At 39.0% G+C, this 21,460-nt stretch overlaps 1 pseudogene; it reads left to right on the top strand.

Moving 5' to 3' along the window:
- Nucleotides 1–2,794: 2,794 nt before the first annotated feature.
- Nucleotides 2,795–3,377, top strand: Rhox4bl-ps1 (reproductive homeobox 4B like, pseudogene 1; annotated as a pseudogene).
- The last annotated feature ends 18,083 nt before the right edge of the window (nucleotides 3,378–21,460 follow it).

The following is a 21,460-nucleotide window of genomic DNA, read 5'->3' as shown; positions in this document are numbered from 1 at the left end:
GACGCCCCTATTCAGCGGGAAGTACTCCGAAGAGGTCTATGTCCCCTTTTCCCTCTAGCCTTCTTCCTCTCCTACCCAGTGTTAGGGGTTGGAAAGGTTTGAGGTGGAAAAAGGCCTGGAAGGTTGGTAGATAATAGAACCCAATAGAAAAGCCTTCCCAAATTTGCCAATGCTGCCCCAGGTCCATCTTTGTTAAAGCACAACTTAAAAATTCTCTTTTAAAATTTAACAATGCAAAGTAGTGTGGCTGTTATGGAGAACACTGTAGAAATGTCCCAAGTATTATTTTAAATGTTAGCACATGAGATGGAAATTACACTTTCATGGAGGATTGAAGAAATGGAAACAGAGTCTCAGTATTTACATAACCAACTCCAGTGGTCACAATAAGCCATAAACGCAAGCCCAGTACGCACAGACAAATGAATAGTTAAGTGCAATGTAGACTTTATATAAAAAGGGACATATTTATTCTCATTATCTGAAATGTCCCATCCATACTTTATCCACAGTGAAATCTCAAGCTCATAAAGTTCAATACAGGAGATCACCTACTTAATAAACCTCAGAGCTGTGGCAGGTAGCTGATGATATTTTGATACGCGCTAAAGATGCCAATCAGACCCCAGTTCTTTCATTTTACTAAGCTGCGAGCAACATTTTAAAATTTCATATCATAAACACCCGTAACAGTGTGTCCGGATTCCAGCTATGGAATACAAATGAAGCAAAGTAGAAAGATTTACTTTCACTAAGTGTGAAGAGAAAGTAGGATGGCTTACACACATTTATTCTTAAGTAAAATAAATATAAAGCTGATAAGGCTGCATCATTCAATCTGATAGAGCTTAAATGGAAATCTTCTTTCACCTGATAATGAATGAAGTCCCTGGAAGACTGTTGTCCTTTCTTTGTTCTTTAGTGACTCCTGTGCTCCATGTAGGAGAATGTAGCACTGTATACTGAGCGTGCAATTTGGAGTGCATTGGACATAGGCTGAACTAGATCATTCACTCATTCTGTGTATTTCTACATGTTGTTTTGTTGCTCAGATATTAGTAACCTTTAACTGAGGATGAAAATACTTACTTTCCAGGATTATATAAAGAAATAGAAATCAATATTATATGTTATGTATGTTACATAAAAATTTATACTTTAAAAATGTAACTATCATGGTATAAATTACACCCATCGTGCATATCAAATATTTGGTCTCTTACACAATTTCACTTTTGTACTATCTTCGAATAATGTCTTTTTTTTTTGTACTTTAAGATATCCCGTTTTTGAACTGAGAATGAGGTACCCATTGGAGGAGTTAGAGAAAGGATTGAAAGATCTGTAGGGGTTTGCAACCCTATAAGAACAACAATACCATCCAACCAGAGCTCCCAGGGAATAAACCACCATCCAAAGAGTACACATGGACAGACCCAAGGCTCCAACTGCACATGTAGCAGAGGATGGCCTTGTTGGGCACCAATGGGAGGAGAGGCCCTTGGTTCTGCCAAGGCTGGACACCCCCTGCAGTGTAGGGGGATACTAGGGGCAGGGGGAGGGGGTGGGTGGTTGGGTGAGGGAACACCTTAATAGAAGAAGGGGAAGGGGGGAGGGCTGGGAGAAGGTATAGGGCGTTTACGGATGGGAAACCAGGAAAGGGGATAACATTTAAAATGAAAATAAAAAATATCCAATAAAAAAATTTTAAAGAATGAAAGAAAAATAAAAGAGATATGTCCTAAATTTTGAGGTATGTCTTTTGGAGGGAGAGGAACCCCTCTTCTGGCACCAGGACCCCAGAATATCCGCACCCTAGAAACGGAACTGCCTGAAGATAGCCTCGCTCCTAGGGGCTGTTTCTAGTCTCAGAGTGGCCAGAACCTGTTGGAAAACATGTGCTCCCTAAAGACCAGTTTGACCATATGCCAGCAGAGGGGCCGCTTAACTGAGTTTCTGGAAGGCGAATGGCTCCTGCTCTTGACTCTTTTATCATTCAGAGAAAACATTAGAGGGCCCATTCAAGAGGACCGCAGGGAACCTTAGCAGAGCTGCGGCAATTCTCGCAGCTCTAACAGTACTTAACAGTTCTAATCCATCTGCCCAACCCGCACCCAAGCTCCTGTAGTTACATCATGGAACACTGGAAGGAAGAGACCTCGTGGATAATCTTTTCAGTTTAATTTCTGTTCTCTTGTCAAGTAACAGGCGCCTAGTATAAACTACTAGGCCTAGACCAAAGTCATCCTTTGTTTTCAGAGGACATAGTCTCACTGTGGTTCTGGCTGTCCTGGAAATCACTATGTAAACCAGACTGGCCTGGAACTCAGAAATTCACTTTCTTCTTTCCCCCGAATGCTGGGATTAAAGTCATAAAAAAGCACCCCCAACTAAACAAGAGGTATTCTAAAAACACCTCGCCAAGGTCTCTAGAGCTTTTCTTCTTCAATACAAGTGGTTTGGCACAGTTGATCCTAGAAGGTCATTTATCCAACTGCAATTTGGATAGCCACATGTGCATCTGTACAAGCCTAAGTACCATGTGGTCCCTGAAAATATATCCTGCTCATTGCAGCACAAACCTGGTCTGGTTTGCACCTCAGGCTCAACCCATAGCTGCAGGAGATCAAATGGAAATCAGGATAGCACACCCATGATTGGATAATTGTTAACCTGCACTACTACCCCCGAAGGCTACAAGAGAATCTCTTTCTGGTTGAGAAGCTCGGCTTTCAACTTTCATAACCTCAGGAGTTCTGACTCAGTATCTGCTGGGGCAGGCTGCATTCAGGACATGGAGCATCAAAGCATGAACTTCGTACTTCATGAGGGACTTGACCAGGATAAGGAAAAATTGAATGGTGCAAAGGCACAGGTTTTATCTGATGGAGAGGCTAAAAACGAGGGAGAAAGTAGACAGGGCCAGCCTGGGTCGGAGCAGCAGCTGCAGACCAGGAAGGAGCAGAAGAATTAAGTGGAGAAGTTGGGCCCGCTGCTGGTGCTGCAGGCCTCATGGGTAACAGGAACCAAGAGGACCATGTCACCAGTGACAGTGGCCAGGACAATGAGAAGCAGCCAGAGAAGCCAGTCTCCAAGGACATGGAGGTCATTGAGAATATGCAGCCTTTTCCGGTGCTGATATCTGGTCTACAGCCTGTTCTAGTGCTCATATCTGGCGGGTAGCTGGTACACCAGCATAGCTTCCACTAAAAGTTCACGCGGTGGCAGCTGCAGGAGATGGAACAAACTTTCCAGCAGAATCACTTCATCAGTGCAGAAGAAAGAAAACACCTGGAAAGACGGATGTGAGTGAAACTAGAGTTGAGAATTGGTTTAAGGGAAGACGAGAGCAATATAGGAGACAGCAGACGCTATAAATGCTACAGGTGTCTCTTTTCCAGAAAACTGTGAAGGAGTCCTAGAGAACCACCCTTGCGCAGAAGCCAGATGTCTATAAGGTTTTGCGGCCACCTACACTCATATCCTCAACATCTCTACTTTTAATAAAAAAGTGACTTCTCTGTTTAAAAAACAAAACAAAACAAAAACAAAGCAAAAACAAAAAAAACAAAAACAAAAACAAGATATCCCTTTTTAAAATGCCTGGCTGTCTGTTGTAGTAAATATCACATAAAGCTTAAGCTAGCTTTTAAAAAAAATAAAAATCAATATTTTTTTAAATTTTATTTTTATTAAGTGTGTGTGTGTGTGTGTGTGTGTGTGTGTGTGTGTGTGTGTGTGTACATAATGCAGGTCCACACAGCGGCCAGAAGAGGCCATCAGAGCCAATGTACCTGGAGTTACAGACAGGTACAACCTGCTCAGTCTGTATTATGTGACATGTTTGTATATTTTCCCAAGCTGACCATTTGGTATTGGATAATCAAGTGTATTTTATAGCAATTGGTGTGCTCTTTCCTAAGAAAGACTATTTCTTCTATTCTCAGAAATCCTTGGTTTCCTGCAGTTCTCTTTGAGGCTGCTTAAGATTTCCTCAACAGGAGGAATATCAAGCAGGGCAGTGGCAATCTAGCCAAATATGCAGAGCTGGTAAGGGCATGGATCTTAGAGGACAACCGACAACCACCGCTTCAGCTAGTAAGCACAATCCCTAGCTGCATTCTGAGTATTTGTCCTTATGTCCAGTCTTTACTCAAAAAAAAACTGGTCTGCAACAGATGAAGACCGCTGCAGAGAACCACAACTAATCAGAATGCAGAGTCCGCGAGTCCGGTGTCAATGGATATACCCCTTATACAACACTTATCCCTCTCTAAGGCTAGGTAAACTCCAGCAGTTCGGATCTCCTAATATCTTATCCAGGCACCGCTAATCAGACGTTTGAAGTAAAACAAACAAATAAACAAATCCTGGCATGGAAATACAGACGGCTTTGAAAAGCTATCTGACCAACACCACATATCTGCTAAGACACCCACCTTTACACTAAACTCAATACCAGTCCACTGTGTCCTTAGGGCAGATTCTCTACACTAATTCATGTAGCAATGGCAGACACAGAATGGTTTACATTGCACTGGGTGGTGTCCTGTGTCTTACTGTTTCGTTGTTGTTAGTTTGTTTTTGTTTTTGGTTATTGTTGGTTTATTTTGGCCTGTATTATCCTAACTGAGGATCTGCCAGGCCAGATATTTGTTGGTTAGAATTTGCAGCCAGAAACACTCAAAGACTGAAAGACAATTTGATTTGTTCAAAGCTACACAATCATGAAGTGGCAGAAATGGCTCATGTATTTATCAGTTGTCATCAAATCCAGTTTTATTTCCTTTCATGTTAGCAAGTGGGAGCCTGTGTTCAAGACATTATGAGCCCACAATAATACTTGAGTTTTCTTTCTTTCTTTTTTTTATTGAAAAATCTATTTTATCCCTGATGCCAGCCTCTGCTGACCTACAGTATGATTCAAGACAACAGAATTAATCTCAGGTTCTGTTCCTTATGGACACTTGTTGCCATTCCTTCTCTAGGAACAGTTGTTAGTCTTTACTGCCCAGATCAGGAGACATTGTGATGTCAAGACATTGGTTGCACCTTTAAACGAATTTTAAATGTTTCTAGCCCGACTCTGTTTGAGGCATAGGATAGGGGTTCATTAGAGAGTTGGTGTGGGGCAAGTGAGCCAGGCTACCACAGGAATGGGTCTGAAACCAGATTGAGGTCGAGACATCTCCAATACCCTTTGCTCAAGGCCAGCAAATTTCTGCAAACCCAAGACCCAGACAAGCTTGGTGCCTGAATACCCCAAAGGCAGAAGCAGAACCTAGCTAGCCATAAGGTGGTGCGGAAGGCACCAGGAGACTTGGTCTGTAGTAGAAGATTAATAAATATCAAGTCTCACCCATTCCTTTACATTCCTGCTATAATCAACTTCTAATGTCTCCATTTAGTAGTGTTTTCCTTTATACATTCATGAACAATGATTCACTTTAGGTGATGATAACACCAATTAATTTTTTCTGTTCCTGTGGCAAACTCCTACAAGCTGGTAAAAAGAAGAAGTTTTATAGTTTATAGTTCTAGAACTACAAAAGTATGGCATCAACAGTTGCTCAGCTCCAACAGACGTCCTCCTGACTCCATCATGTCTCATTGGGTGACATTTTAACACGAATATGAGAACACTTATTGGGAGAAAGAAAGCTAAGAAGAAAGAGAGTGGGTAGTGTTTGGCAGCCCTACTCTCTTACAGCAATCTACTCTGATGAGAACTAACTGGCTTTCCATGATAGCTAGATTATTTCCATGAGAAGGGCCAGCTTACAATTTACCATTTAACCCCACATTGTGGGCTAAGATTCTAAAACCTGAGGAACTTGTTTAGACCATTTCATTTCCCATGACTTCACTATTGTTTCATTAGGATGTCATTACTTTTTCCTGCAGACATTATGTATAAGAAGTTATGAACAGTTTTCTTAATAGAGTTAACATTCTTTGTTTTTCTGGCAAAGATTAAGGCCAGGTAGAAATAAGAATGACAATTAATGATGAAATCTCTCTCTCTCTCTCTCTCTCTCTCCATATATATATATATATATATATATATATATATATATATATATATATATATGAATGCTATCAGTGAGATACAAAACAAGAGTCTTGCCGTCTTGCCCATGGCTTTTACATGTACAAAAATTTCTCCTACCTAATAACAAATATAGTAGCATGATGTAAAGATGGCTTAGACATAAGCTTTATATTAAAGAAGTACTTCCTCTCCTTTTCACTCTCTCTCTTCATGCTTACAAATTATATTATATATGCATATATGTGAAATATATAATTTCAAGAAACTCTTCCAAATATGCCTTTTATTGAAATTTTCTTTTAATTTATTATGTTTTCTCATTGTATTTTAATTTTTACATTATATTATGATATGCTATTTATTTTATTCTATTCTTTCTTAGTATGAAAATTAATAATGTGAACAGGTTAGATACTGCCACTGCATTCTTGCTCCTTACTGATCTAAACAGACACTCAAAAACTTATTAACTCCTATGCAGTAAATGTGGGAGAGAATGCTATCTATCACTCTCTGAGGTAAAACCACACTAACATAAATATGAGGAAGCATTTTAAATGTAGTGATTAGTGAGCTAAGTCAAAAATGACACATGGATGTTAATTGGTAGATAAAGAAAGTCAGGCAGGTAGATGACAAAATGGAAAGTTGAAGAAGGAGGTTTAAAACGATACCAGGATGAAGTTCTCCAGCAATGAAGTTCACATACAAATGACAACTGTAACTGACTTGAGAGTGTGTGTCCTGTTTAGTAGTTAAAAACAGTGTTTAGCTTGTGCTGTAAACACAATCAAGATGAAAGACAATCTTTTCTGATTCAAAAGAAATGTGAAGAAGGAAAAAATTTTCTCACACAAGATGGAGAAAAAAATAGCAAATTTTGGAAAGAAGTTGAATGCAAACAACTAAGAAAAAATATGACTGTAAAACTAATTTTATTTTTGACATATCTACTCCAAGTTTATTTTTTTATATAATTTACTTTTACTTTTAAAATTAATTCACTTTACCTTCCACTCACTGCCTGCCTTCTTGTCACCTCCACTCATAATTCTTTGCCCGCCTCTATTTCCTTCTACTCTGAGTAGGTGGGTGATCCTTGGGTATTCTCCCTGACACTGGCACTTCTCCCACTGAGGCCAGACAGGGCAACCCAGCAAGTAGAACATACCGCAAATAGAGGCAATAACTTTTGGGATAGCCCTGACTCCTGTTGTTCTGGACCCTCATGAAAGCGAAGCTAGACATCTGCTACATATGTGAAGGGAAGCCTAAGTCCAGATTCTGTATGCTCTTTGCTTGATGCTTCATGATTCTAAGAGGCCCAAGGCTCCACGTTAGTTGGCTCTGTTTGTCTTCCTATGGAGTTCTAGCCCCTTTGGGGATCACAGTCCTTCCTCCTACTCTTCCATAAGAGTCTTTACAAAGATTATTAAAACACAGGAAGAAAATTTAGTGTCTAATTTATTTTAATTTTATTTAATTCTGGCTAAATTCTGGGATAGGTCTGCATTCATAGGGAAGTTTGGTGTTTTGTCCTGTGCTCTCTTGAAGACCAAGGATATAAATCCTACCTCGGTCCTTTTTTTTTTAATAATTTCATCCCATTTTATACAATCCCCTTTGTACTCTTTTAAATTCATGGGCTCTCTTTTTTCCATAAATTATTGTTTCATGCATTTATGTGCATGTATATACATGTATATATCTGATATCACCAGTGAAAGTTACTAAAAAAATCTCATGCTCAATGGAAAACCTTATGTAACTTTCTGGTTAATACCATTTAAGAATATTCATTGTCAAAGCTGGAAAATGAGAAGACTGGGTAGAAGACAGAGGCTAGACTATTATCATTATCTATGTTTGTACAGAAGTGACAACATCTCTGCAACCCACTCCCTTGCATCCACTGATTCCCTCCAAGTCAAGAGCTGTAAGTCTCAAATGTGATTGCCTGAATAAATGAGTTCCTGCATAGAGCTCAGAGGAGGCTGGGGTTTTTGGTTGTTTATTTAGTGTTTTTTTGTTGTTGTTGTTTTGTTTTTGTTTTGGTATTGTCCCTGTAATATTTACTGGGAAGATAATGGAGGTAAGTGAGGGTTTTTCTTTTCTTTTTTTCATGCCTTTCGCCGTCATAGCATGAATTTCACCATCACGAGGGTTCAGCTTCTCAAGGGCTCCTATCTCCAAATATCCTCACATTCAGGATCAAAGTGTCCACATTAGACTTGGAGAATACACGAATATATGTAGCAAATATTTTCCTAAAGTTAAAGCTACATATTAGCATAAGTGTCTTGAGACTGCATGACAAAGTTGGTGCAGAAGCGAATGCAGGAGAAAAAGAAAGTGCAGGTAAAACATCTGGAGTAAATTTGAAAGAATATAGAGTCATTCGGGAAAGGGAATAACACTCGAAATGTAAATAAGAAATACTCAAGTTAATAAAAAAAAAAGAATGGCCATACTGCAGGGAAGTTAGGAAACAACAGAATGAATAAGAAGATAACACAACCAAACACATAGCAGAAAGGTAACCATAACTAATATAGGAAGAATAGCTAGATTCAGCAAGATAAGGCATGCCATGATTTTTTATCTAATAAACACGTACTTTAAGGTTTAATTCCTTTGATATACTGATTCTATCATATTAGCCTGAGTTTCCCTTTGTCAAGAGTGAGTGAAGGGATACATTTCTCCCATGGTATTGGTGCCTTTAGTTTCACATCAGATGATGTTAAACTTACATCCAAGTCTTAGAATCACACTATAATACTCAAAGCAAAGCAACCCAAGTATTTATGTGACGATTGAATTTAGACTAACTTATAATCAGTTACTCAACAATAATTTTTCAGAAGTGATGAATTGACCAAAGCATTTTGCCTTAAAATTCAGAACAAAGCACAATTTTAGTTCTTGAGGCTCTTGGACGGTTTGTAGCCCTGTATAATAAGCAGGGATATTACTGCCATTTTCATAGCTATGGGATTAAAGTGAGTGAGAAGGAGGGGTCACCAGGACACCCTGGGAGTGAAGTGTTGCAATCCAGGGAGGTGGTATACTGAGTTTCAGTTCCTGTTGTGATGAGCATGGGGAAGTTTTAGGCAGAACACAAACAGTAAACCCAAATCAAAGTAGCAAGTTCAGTTCATCTCTGTACCTAAAAAGAGTCTGTTTTATAAGTAATTGATAGAGTTCTTCAAAGAGTAGGCATTGTATTGACAACTATGATCATTCCCACAGGGGCAGCATTAAAACTTGAAAAGTGTGTGGTATATATATTATAGTGTTTTTACTGTCTTCAAATAAATCACCATGACAAATTTAATAATGAGCAATGGGATAGCTGTTGATGTATTACGAAGTTTTCGGCATGTAAAGTAGGGACTCCTATCTTGGCAATATGTGCATTGTATCCTTGAGCAGCTCAAGTAGTAATGAGATAAGCCCTTTCTCCTTGACACCAACAAGAATGGATTATCGTTTCTAGGTTAAAAATATTACATCACACTCTCTTGTTATGAGTTAACTTATTTAGTTGTTCCTACGAGACACTTTTGGTTTATAGCTCTCAGGTAACAGACTGGCTGAGTTAAAAAGTACCATATTTGAGGCAGTTTTGTCTTTCAGGTGAACTGACGCTTTTGATCCAAGTATGACGCTCACCTATGTGTTAATATCTTCTACATGCTCTATCTTCTCAGTAGAATATCTTTCCTTTGTCTCCTCCTTTTATTTGTATACTCGTTGTACTTTTTAAAGGGAGTGTTTATTTATGAATACCATAGAGACTTCCCTTTCAGAGTCTCTTAAAGGAATCCTTCGTATTTTTAATAACTTTACTTTTAAATATTCAAGTTTAAAATAGACTCCTATCATTCTGTTCCACTTATCCAAATTATTGGCTTAATCAATGCTGTGCATTTGGTACAGACATAGACAGACAGCAAACAGACTTTTCCTGGTGGCCTGAGACTTCATTGTTCAGGTTGAATTGAGTATTTCTTAAAAAAACAACAACAACAACAAACAAACAAACCCAAACCCAAAAGCTGTGTTTATCTTTCCTCTACTTCTTCCATTTGTACATTTCATGGTAATTATCTATTACCCTATTGTCTCACTGTTTAATATTTAAGGAAAGCACAGGATTAAATGCTGTATTTATGAAAACGAAATATAAGAGTATAACAAAGAATATAGAAATCATGTGACCGCTGTGGATGAATGTGAAGTTATCTAATGATCTTAGAGTATTTTGATAGGATAATGAACCTACTGTACAAGTGTAGGGTCTCATCCAGTTTTGGAAGTAAAATCAGGAAATAAATCAAATGTATTAAAGACAGCTCGAAAACAGGCACAAACACAGAGATAATTTATTTTCCTGGTACTAGAACACTTATGAATACACATTGTTATGTTTTGCTTCAACATTGCCATTATACATTGAATAGTTTTAATTTATTTTCATTATTATTATTATTATTATTATTATTATTATTATATAAATTGTCTCTTAATTTGAATGAGTGTTTGATTGCATCCATAACTATATCCCACTTTTAGGCCAGAAAATGGCAACAGAACTCCTGGGACTGGTGTTGCAGACAATGATGATCTACCATTGGTTGGTGGGATTTGAACTCAGATCCAATACAAGAGCTCTGAGCTGTGGAACCATCCTTTAACCCCCTGAATCTTTATTTTGATTTCTAGCTTGCTTGACAATGATTTTGGTTTTCCTAATCGTATCAGTAAGGATTGATTCTGATGAGAAGCAAAAGAAAGCCTAAAGAAATAATTCAGTAAATGAACATTCAATGCAGGGATATCCACAAAAGCATGAGGGGATATAAGGAACACAAAAAATGTATACAGAAACACATATCTCACATCTCAGCAAAACATATGTTCCGATTCCCTTGTTTACAGGGGTAGAAGTAAATATGGTGTATCAGAAGTCTCTCAGTGTTAACCCTCTGAAGCAACCCACATTAAGTTTCTGCAGGGGTTGGTGGGGTCTAGGCACATTCCTTCCCACTGAGGCCAGACAAGGCAGTCCGTTTAGGGGCCTGGGATACACAGGCAGCAGGTTCAAGGACATCACCTGTTGCAGATGTTAAGGGACCTGCATGAACACCAAGCTGTCCACCTGTTAAGTATGTGTAGGGGGCCTAGGTCCAGCTCGTGCTCGCTCTTTTGTTGGTGATTCAGTCTCTGGGAGCCCACAAGGGTCCAGGATCATTGACTTTCTTGGTCATTCTGTGTAGTCCCTGTCCTCTTTGGGTGTCTTAATCCTTCTCCCAACTCTTCAGTAAGATTCCGAGGGACTAAACCACCAACCAAAGAGTACACATGGAGGGACCCATAGCTCTAGACACATATGTAGCAGAAGATGTTATTGTGTGGCATCAATAGGAAGAGAAGCTGTTGGTCCTGTGAAGGCTCATTTTCCCAGTGTAGGGGAATGCCGGGGTCTTGAGGTGGGAGAGAGTAGGTGGGAGGGGGGGCATACTCATAGAAGAAGGGGAAGGGGAATGTAAAAGGGGGAAGCCCACTATCTCCTTCTAAGATGATGCTCCCTAGCCCACCCACTCCCTCCAACCTCCCAGCCTTGACATTCCCCTACCCTGGGGCATCAAGCCTTGACAGGACCAAGGGCCTCTCCTCTTATTGATGCCCAACAAGGCCATCCTCTGCTACATATGCGGATAGAGCTTTAGATCGAACCCTGTGTAGTGTTAAGATGGTGGTTTAGTCCCTGGGAACTCTATTGAGTATAGTTCTTCTTATGGAGTTGCAAACCCATTCAGCTACTTCTATCCTTTCTCTAACTCCTCCATTGGGTAACCCAGGTGTCAGTTCAATGGTTGGCTGCAAGCATCTGCTTCTGTATTTGTGAGACAAATACAGCAAGAGACAGCTATATCAGGCTCATGTCAACATGCACTTCTTGGCATCAGCAATGTTGTCTGAGTTTCATGTGTGTTTATGGGATGGATATCCCAAGTGAGGCAGTCTCTGGATGACCTTTCCTTGAGTCTCTGCTCCATACTCTGTCTCCATATTTCCTCCTGTGAATAATTTTGTTTCTCCTTCTATGATGGTCTGAAGCATCCATACTTTGGTCTTCCTCCTTCTTGGGCTTCATGTGTTTTGTGAATTGTATCTTCAGTATTCCAAGCTTTTGGGCTAATACCCACTTATCAGTGAGTGCATACATGTGAGTTCATTTGTGATTGGGTTACCTCACACAAGGTGATATTTTCTAGTTCAATCTATTTGCCTAAGAATTACATGAAGTCATTGTTTTTAATAGCTGAGTAGTACTCCATTGTGTAAACCTGTCACATTTTCTGTATCAATGCCTGTGCTGAAGGACATTTGGATGCTTCCCAGCTTCTGGCTATTATAAATAGGGCTGATATGAACACAGTGGAGCATGTGTCCTGGTTACATGTTGGAGCAAGCAACTTTAGGGAATATGCCCAGCAGTGCTATAGCTGGGTCCTCAGATAGTACTATGTCCAATTTCCTAAGTGATTTCCAGAGTGGTTGTACCAGTCTGCAGTCCCACCAACAATGCAGGAGTGTTCCTCTTTCTCTACATCCTCACCAGCATCTGCTGTCACCTGAGTTTTTGATCTTAGCCATTCTGACTGGGGTGAGGTGGAATCTCAGGGTTGTTTTGATTTGCATTTCCCCAATGACTAAGGATGTTGAGCATTTCGTAAGGTACTTCTCAGCCATTTGGCATTCCTCAGCTGAGAATTCTTTGCTTAGCTCTGTACCCCATTTTTAATAGGGTTATTTGGCTCTCTGGAGGCTAATGTCTTGAGTTCTTTTTATATATTGGGTATTAGCCCTCTATCAGATGTAGGATTCTTAAAGATTTTTTTCCCAATCTGTTGGTTGCTGTTTTGTCCTAGTGACAGTGTCCTTTGCCTTACAGAAGCTTTGCAGTTTTATGAGGGCTCGTTTGTCTATTCTTGATCTTAGAGCATAAGTCATTCATGTTCTACTCAGGAAAATTTCCCCTGTGCCCATGTGTTTGAGGCTCTTTCCCAGTTTCTCTTCTATTAGTTCCAGTGTACCAGGTATTAAGTAGAGGTTGGACTCCCCAGAGTATGAGAATGTTGGGGGGATTGGTGGAGAGGGGAACATCCTGATAGAAGAAGGGGAGGGGGATGGGATGGGGGCTTATGTCCAGTAAACCAGGAAAGGGACTAACATTTGAAATGTAAATAAAAACATATCCAACAAAAGAAAAATAATAACTGGAACAAAAAGAATTGATTGATTTGCATTCTTCTACATGCTGACCACCTGATGAACCAGAAGCATTTGTTGAAAATTCTGTCTTTTTTCCACTGGATCATTTTAGCTCCTTTCTCAAAGATCAAGTGACCATTGGTGTGTGGTTTCATTGCTGTGTCTTTAATTCCATTCTATTGATCTACCTGCCTATTTCTGTGCCAATGCAATCCCCATCAAAATCCGAAGTCAATTCTTCACAGAGTTAAAAGGTGCAATCTGCAAATTCATTTGGAATAATAACAACAACAAAAAGGAAAAAGAAAAAAGAAAAAAACAGGATAATGATAACTATTCTCAACAATAAATTCTGGGGGGAATCACCATCCCTGAACTCCAGCTGTATTACAGGGCAATAGTGACAAAATCTGTATCCATTATTAACTGAGAGACATTCAGTTTGTTTTCAGTTTCTGGCTATTACGAATAAAGCTACTAAGAACATAGTTAAGCAAGTGTCCTTGTGGGATGGTGTAACATCGTTTGGGTATGTGCTCAGGAGTGGTATTGCTGGGTGTATTGTCACAAGCACAAATGGGTAAACAGCAAATGTGTACAGAGGATCTAGTATTTTAAAGGAAAATTATTTAAATAGGTGTGACAAGAGATACAGGCATTCAGTCTTTACCAAATTAATGCAGTCGAAGGAAAGAGCAGTATCATGAGTTTTGTTTTGCTTGATCACTCAGGATTTTTTCCCTACAGTTGGTCCTTTTTCAGGTGGCATAGAACGAAAAGAGAGACATCAGCCCAAGTTGCCTCCATAGCAAGGAAGAGAAACAAAGAAAATGAGCTTATGACAGAATGACTAATTCATTGACCAAGTGGGAATGCTTGCTTAGGGAGGTGTCCACCAACCCTTCGATCATTTGTCTTTCCATTCAGGCTGAAATGAGAATTGTAAAATGACCAGCATGAGCATTCTTTTATACACTGTAGCCAATATTAAGTGGGTCTCTTCTATGATGTCAATTTTTATTACAGTATGTTAATAACCTTACTCATAGCCTAGATAGACATGAAGGTCAATATGAAGACTGACAGATATTTCCACTTGTATTTTTTTTCTTGATCCGTTCAGTACTCAACTCAGGATCTTCAACATTGTAGGCCAATGTTACACCACTAAATCATGTTCCTTTTCCCTCCTCTGTTTCTTTGGGGGGGTGGGAAGTGGGGGGAGTTTTGATGCTATTATCGGAGACCTAGTAAGCGTTTGAGAGGGGACCTGCCTGGTTTAGAAAACGGCATTTTGCCTGTCTTAGTTTCTGAAGTCACTGCAAGAAAGATCTGCTAGTTTCTGCGTTGGTGACTCACAGCTCAGAAGGCATTAGAACTATTTCTTAGATAGACGAAGAGCTGTTGCAAGGACCTCCGCTCTGCATCCTTCAGGAGGAAAGTTAACTTAATTAGTTCTCAAGACAACACTATGTCTTCTGTTGTTCATCACTCCCCTCATTCCTCCTCTACGACTCTATGCTAATTTATTTCTCTGCACTCAGAAAATAGCTGCGAAAGTAAATTATATACTCTTACCATGCAGTAGATTTATAATGCTGTCCTAGAAGAAAACAACTCATGTAAAACTCGGAGAATTAAGCAGTCCTCTGCTATTTCTTTCAATATATTTTATTCTCTTTTCTGTAATATCATCTTGTCCAACTGAATATATATGTTTTCAAGCATTTAAAATTACTAATGCATTTTCACGCATTAGAATTGCAGAGAATTAACAAGATGGAGAAAATATGTTGAGTAAACAGAGCAGGTTGGGAAACAGGTTTTAGTGGTCATAGGCTGCTGGACTCGAAAGACTTAGAAATTTCTTGTCCAAATCCAGTGTTTGGAAATGAGGTCTCTGAGTTCCCAAAAGAATTAAATTGCCTGATGATAGCACTAAATTTTGTATAGAAAATGCTTTCTTCCTCTAGCAGGTTACTCTGGCAAGATTTCAAAGTCAACACGTTCTATTACGGTTCCGCTTCCAGATCCATGTTTCAGAGACCTAACTGATAATTGAGGTCCTGGGAGGGGCTTCATATGCCAATAGGTTACCTTCTTGTAATGTGCAGAGGTGAAGACAGACCATTGCCCTTAATATTTTGTAAACATCTCTTTCCAAATCACATTTCCTTTCAGGAACAATTTTATGCTAATTTTTAGTCTCTGCAACAGGGAAACAATGTGCTGCTAAGAATGTCCAAATATACAGGACATCTGTGGCAAAATAATAACATATAAGAGCAAATGCCCATACATACACACACACACACACACACACACACACACACACACACACACACACACCAGCAGCAGCAGCAGCAGCAGCAGCAGCAGCAGCAGCAGCAGCAGCAGCAGCACCAATGTCATCTTCTTGTTCAGACCATTTTTTCCTATACTCACTTCCCTATACTGCTTGCTTCTGTGTCTTTAAAGGAAATGTCTTAAAATATGAGCTCATTTCATTTATATCACTTTAGACATTATTCTGTAAGGAAAGTGATAATGCAGTTAGTTCATAGTACACTAAACCTTTGTCGGATTGGCCTCTTTTGTCATTTCACAAAATAAAATCTTTCAAAATAGTCATGACTGCTTTCCAATTGGAAAGATTAGATCAGGGAGTTGTGACTCCCTTTTGTTCCTCCCATATTGTGTTCAGAGCTAAAGAAACATGTGTTTACAAATTGTTCCTTTGTATTCTCTGCTTATCTAAACCCCTTAGATGGGAATTTGTGCAAGTGAAGTCAGAGGAAAGGAGCTGACTCTGAAACAAGCAAACATCACAAACATGAACAGGGCTGGATGCGGACTTGGGAATCTCCAGTGTTGGTCCTGTATCCAGAGAGTATGTTTATTCTCAGGGGTTGGGGACTGGGAAATAATTTATAAACTAAAGGCCCTTTCTCTGAAACTTTAAAGCTATCAGACTTCTCACTGATGATATAAGGTTCTGGCTCATGTATTATCTGAAATGTCCATGGTCACTAAAATTGTAACTGTTCATTTATAAACCAAATAAAATAGGTACACATGATCAGATGTACAAGCAACCAAATTTCACACAAGGATTATAAGACATTTCATTCCGAGGCGAAAGAGAATTATTGTTGAAGCACCCCCTAGAGCCATCTTGAAGAAAATATCATGTATACCCACAATTAATGTAGGGGTCCTGCACACACGCTAACACAGGTAAATATCAGCATAAAAGAGAACTAGCTAGCATGTGCCTGGAGTTGAGGTTGTTTCGTATATGCTTTAGATATATGCCTTATAACATGTTTCTGGTGTGATTTTGGATACTTTATACACATGAATGTATGAAGAAAAGTGTCTTGTTAGCATGTTAGAAATGAGGAAACGGAAGAGTCTATGGCTATATTGTTGAGAACCAAATTAGATGTGATATCTATAGAATTTGGCTCCATCCCGAACCAGTATACTTATTGTTTGTTCTGTATGCATGTACACATGTGTATAAGTGCATTCATAACATGGTGTGCATTTGAAGGTCAGAGGACCACTTCCAGGAGCCTGTTCCCTCTTTCCACCATGCGAGTTCCATGGAGTGAATTCAAGTCAGCAGGCTCATGAGTGTTGACTTTACCCATTGAGTCATCCCAGTCTCCAGCTCTTGCATTATTGATCAGTCAGAATTGTTTCCTTTGTGGAATAATCCAGTGTTTAAAAAACACTTGTAGAGAAGGTGCCTTGGGCTGAGTTCTATTTTTGAAACAAGAATAACAGTGGTAGAGAATTTAAGGAAACCTCCCTTTGCTTAATTCCATCCAGTTGATGAGACAGAAATAACTAAGTGACCTGAAACAACAAATGACTCCAGGTGAAATTCAAACACAGTCGGTGGAATGATAATAGATGAGAATAGTAATGTGTGCCAGGCTTGGGTGAGGCGGTAGTAAGTTGAAATGGAAATGGCAAGTGGGAACTAACCTTGGAAGGTAGCACATCCAGACGCTAGCCTGGAGGCATGAACAGGCTTTACCTATTTCAGGAACAAAGAGAAAGTTTGTGGCTTTGGAAAGCCTCAGGAAAGAACAGCAGGAGGTAATGTGGAGAAGGTGTTCAGAGAATAATTTATGCATGATCTGGTGGGTGATGTTACAGAATTTCTTAATGTTTTCCATGACCATGCCGGGACATAACTTGTGACTCATATTTGTACTCAGGGTTTAATCTGAATGTTTATTTTTGATCCTTTTTGATATGAAGCTTCTCTTTCAGAATTTTGGAAAATGGATTTCTATACTTAATGTTTCACTGTTTTTTTTGGGGGGGGGCTGCGTTAGTATATTGCTTGAATAAAAATTTTTAGATGCACTAGATATGTGGGGTATTATTCTTCCTATCTCAACAGTAATGACCAAACCAACTTCTAAATGCCTAACCAAGACATAGACTCTGAATACCCTGTTCACATCTGTAGATTGTTAAGAAAAAGGAAGACATATCAATTATTTTTAAAACTCCCATTAAAAAAAATTGCCTATTCTTCTGCCTGCTTCTGGGACTCTTTTCCTCCTGTGCGGTTGTCTTGTCCAGCCTAGATGTGAGCACTTTTGTCTTATTTTATTTGCTCTCTCTTGGTTGTTATCTCATGGAGGCCTGCTCTTTTCTAAAGGGAAACAGAAGAGGGGTAGATTCAGGGAGGGAGATGCTGAGGAGCTGAGAGGAGTGGAAGGAAGGAAAACATTGGTAGGGATGTGCTGTATAAGAGAACAACCTATTTTCAATGAGAGAGAGAGAGAGGGAGAGAACATAATGGACCTCCATTTATACTCTTCGAATTTCATTATTAATTTAATTATCTAAATAATATTTTTTGTCTATAGAGTTGGTAGAATTTTCTCACTTATTAAAAGTATATTGAATTATTTAAAGCAAAATACATAGGTCATATATTGTAGAATAATTATTTTGTATAACTTTGACACCTTCACATGTTTTAATTTTAGTTTATATGATCAGTTGTGGGATCAGGTGTGGGATCAGGTGTGGGATCAGGTGTGGGAGGAGACCAGGGAGAAATACAGAGGGTGAGGAAATTGAGCCAGAGGCTCCCAGAACCCAAATGAGATGCCTTTAGGTGAAATAAACAACATAGGGGAGAGAGACCCTGTAGAGACCATATCCAGAGGTTAGTCCCATCCCCCGGTTGAGGGATGGGGCCACCAACCCACATCAAAAATATTAACCCAAAATTTCTCAGTCTAAAGAAAATACAGGGACAAAGAGTAGAGCAGAGACTGAAGAAAAGGTCAGCAATGCCCCACCTAGGGATCCATCGCATCTGGAGACACCAAACCCAGACACTATGGTGGATGCCAAGAAGTGCTTGTTGACAGGAGCCTGGGAATGGCTGTCCCCTGACAGGCTCTGCCAGAGTCAGACCAATACAGATACATATGCTTACAGCCAACCATACGACTGAGCGTGGGGACCTCAGTGGCGGAGTAAGAAAAAGGACTGAAGGAGCTGAAGGGGTTTGTAACCCCATGAGAAGAGCAACAATATCAACCAAACAGATGCCCCCACAGAGTTTCCAGAGACTAAATCACCAACCAAAGAGTACACATGGAGGGCCCCACACCTCCAGATGCTTATGTAGCAGAGGATGGCCTTATCTGGCCTCAACGGGAGGGGAGGCCCTTGGTCCTGTGGAGACTCGATGCCCTAACATAGGGGAGAGTGGGTGGGAGAATTCTCTCATAATATCTGGGGAGAGGGGGATTGATTGGGAGTTTGGGGAGGGCAAATTGGAAAGGGGAATATCATTTGAAATGTAAATAAATAAAATAACAAAAAAATCAGTATAAAATGTCGGTTGTTACATTTCAAATTTTTATTTATAAAGTAAATGCTCTACTGATATATAGAGTTCTGAATTATATTTGGAAGTGTTTCCTACTCCAAGGTAGGAGGTGGGAATCAAAGATCCCAGTTCCCTCAACAGCGGCACATTTCCTCAGACAAGGCCGCACTTACTCCAATGAGGCCACGATTCTCAATAGTGTCACTTCCAGGCGAAGACTATTCAAACTACCACAAAGCTAATGTAATTTAGGGGATTCTTCCTATTCTAGGGATTAGGAAATAAGAGTTGATATAACTACAAAAAAAATGTACAATGGGAATGTAATTTCTGCTCTGAAGGTCAGCCAAGATATTCATCTTTAGTTAGGAGATATCGAGGTTAACATATACTAATGTTGCTTTAGATGATATCAGTTCGACATGCATTTAACTATTTTGCTAATTTAATATTTCTAGAATGCCTATCAAGTGCCAGGTATTATGTGAAAATCCATTTAGGGGTAATATTTGGCATTGAGGACTGGACATTCTATCCTTGTGATATCTAGAGAAATAGTGAAGACAAACATCAATCAAATAATTACACAAATAAATGTACAAATAGATGTTTTAATGATATGTTTAGATTAATAAAATTAATATGTGAAAATTTCATATTCTTAAAGAATAGTGCAAGTGTAATATATTTTAGTAAGCTTACACACTCACTACACATACAAAGAGCGAAAGACAGAGAGAAAAAGAGAGAGAAGAGAAAACCCAATCTTAGATTTTTTTCACTCCATTTTCAAAAACCATAAAAATGACACATTAACAGACATTACTCATTCTTCTTTTACCTAGCCTCTGGTCAAACATAATTTTCTTTCTGATTCATTAATTTTTTTCTTGGCATTTCTGATGAATCAAATTATATGATATATAGATATTTTTAATCTGTCTTTTTTTTTACTTGTCATCATCCATGATGACGCACTATGTGACATATATCAGTGAGTATCATTTTGATAGAAAAATTATACTGTGTTTTATGGACTGAATACATTTTATTGTTCAACTTATCAGTGGCTTACACTGGGCTTGGCTTCACAGATGCCATAAGTAATGCTGATGTGAATTCTCACTGGCAATGTTTATATAAACAGGGATGCATGTTTTAAATTGTACTATTTTTCTACACCACTGTGTGAGACACCTGCCCTCCATACCTTCATCATACCTAAATATTTCCTTGTGCACCTTGGTGTCTCATGGTACCTTAAGCTCATTTTTATAATTAATAAACTGAGTATACCTTTATGGGTGTAATGTCCAATCAAATTTTTCTTTGACAAAGACTATTAAAATAATTTGTCTATTTTTTTTCACTGAGTTGTTTACATTTTCTATTATTTAGCTGTATGTGTCAACATTAAATGTTGTGGTCCAAGTTTCCTCTCAATGATGTGTTGTGATAACACTTCTTCCCATCTCTTTTGGTTATCTCTTAACTTTTTTGAATCTTGAGAATCATAACATTTGTCTTACTAGATGAAATCCAGTATACTTATGATTTCTTGTCTGTCATGGTTTTACACATCATTATGATATTTCTGACCCAGAATTCTCTCCTAACTTTGGACTGTATGGCCTGTCAGAGGAGAAATATACTCAACAGTTGTGCCCCAAGGAGAACTTGGGTTAACACACATTTCAGAAAATGAACGTAATTGTCACAGGAACAGTGCAAGTGAAGGGCACATGTAAATCTATAAGGGAACCAATGACTGAGTCTCGTGGAAAGTGCTGAATTCTGTGGACTAGGAATGGCAGCTTCGACAGTTGGCTTGATACAGCTCATGTGGGAATTAGTTTGTCAGGCAGGATGCTAGAGTATATTAAAGCAATGACTTGTTGTGCAGATAGATTTTTGAACTTCAGTTTTATTGAAGAAACTATAGGATATTATTAATACAACATTTTCACATAAACTTGAAAATACGGCAGCTTGCTTGACCTTCTGTAGGTTTTTCACTGTTTACAGATGGTATAAAAAAGTGTGGCAGAGTGGCAAAGCAGCTGAGAACATCTTGGCTAAGCAAGAAGGGGAGAGGCAGAGGGAAAGGAAACTCACGTGTTCAGGGTATAGCAGTGCCACTGAGATGATATGATAGAGACATTTAAAGAGCAGAGTGGGAGTTCTTGGCCTTTAAATTACCACTTACCATATATAGAGTTGGTAAGTGTGTAGTTAAAGTAACTACTGAC

This window comes from Rattus norvegicus, chromosome 19 (assembly GCF_036323735.1).
Source record: "Rattus norvegicus strain BN/NHsdMcwi chromosome 19, GRCr8, whole genome shotgun sequence".
Classification (NCBI taxonomy): domain Eukaryota; kingdom Metazoa; phylum Chordata; class Mammalia; order Rodentia; family Muridae; genus Rattus; species Rattus norvegicus.
This window is presented reverse-complemented; position numbering and strand designations above follow the sequence as displayed.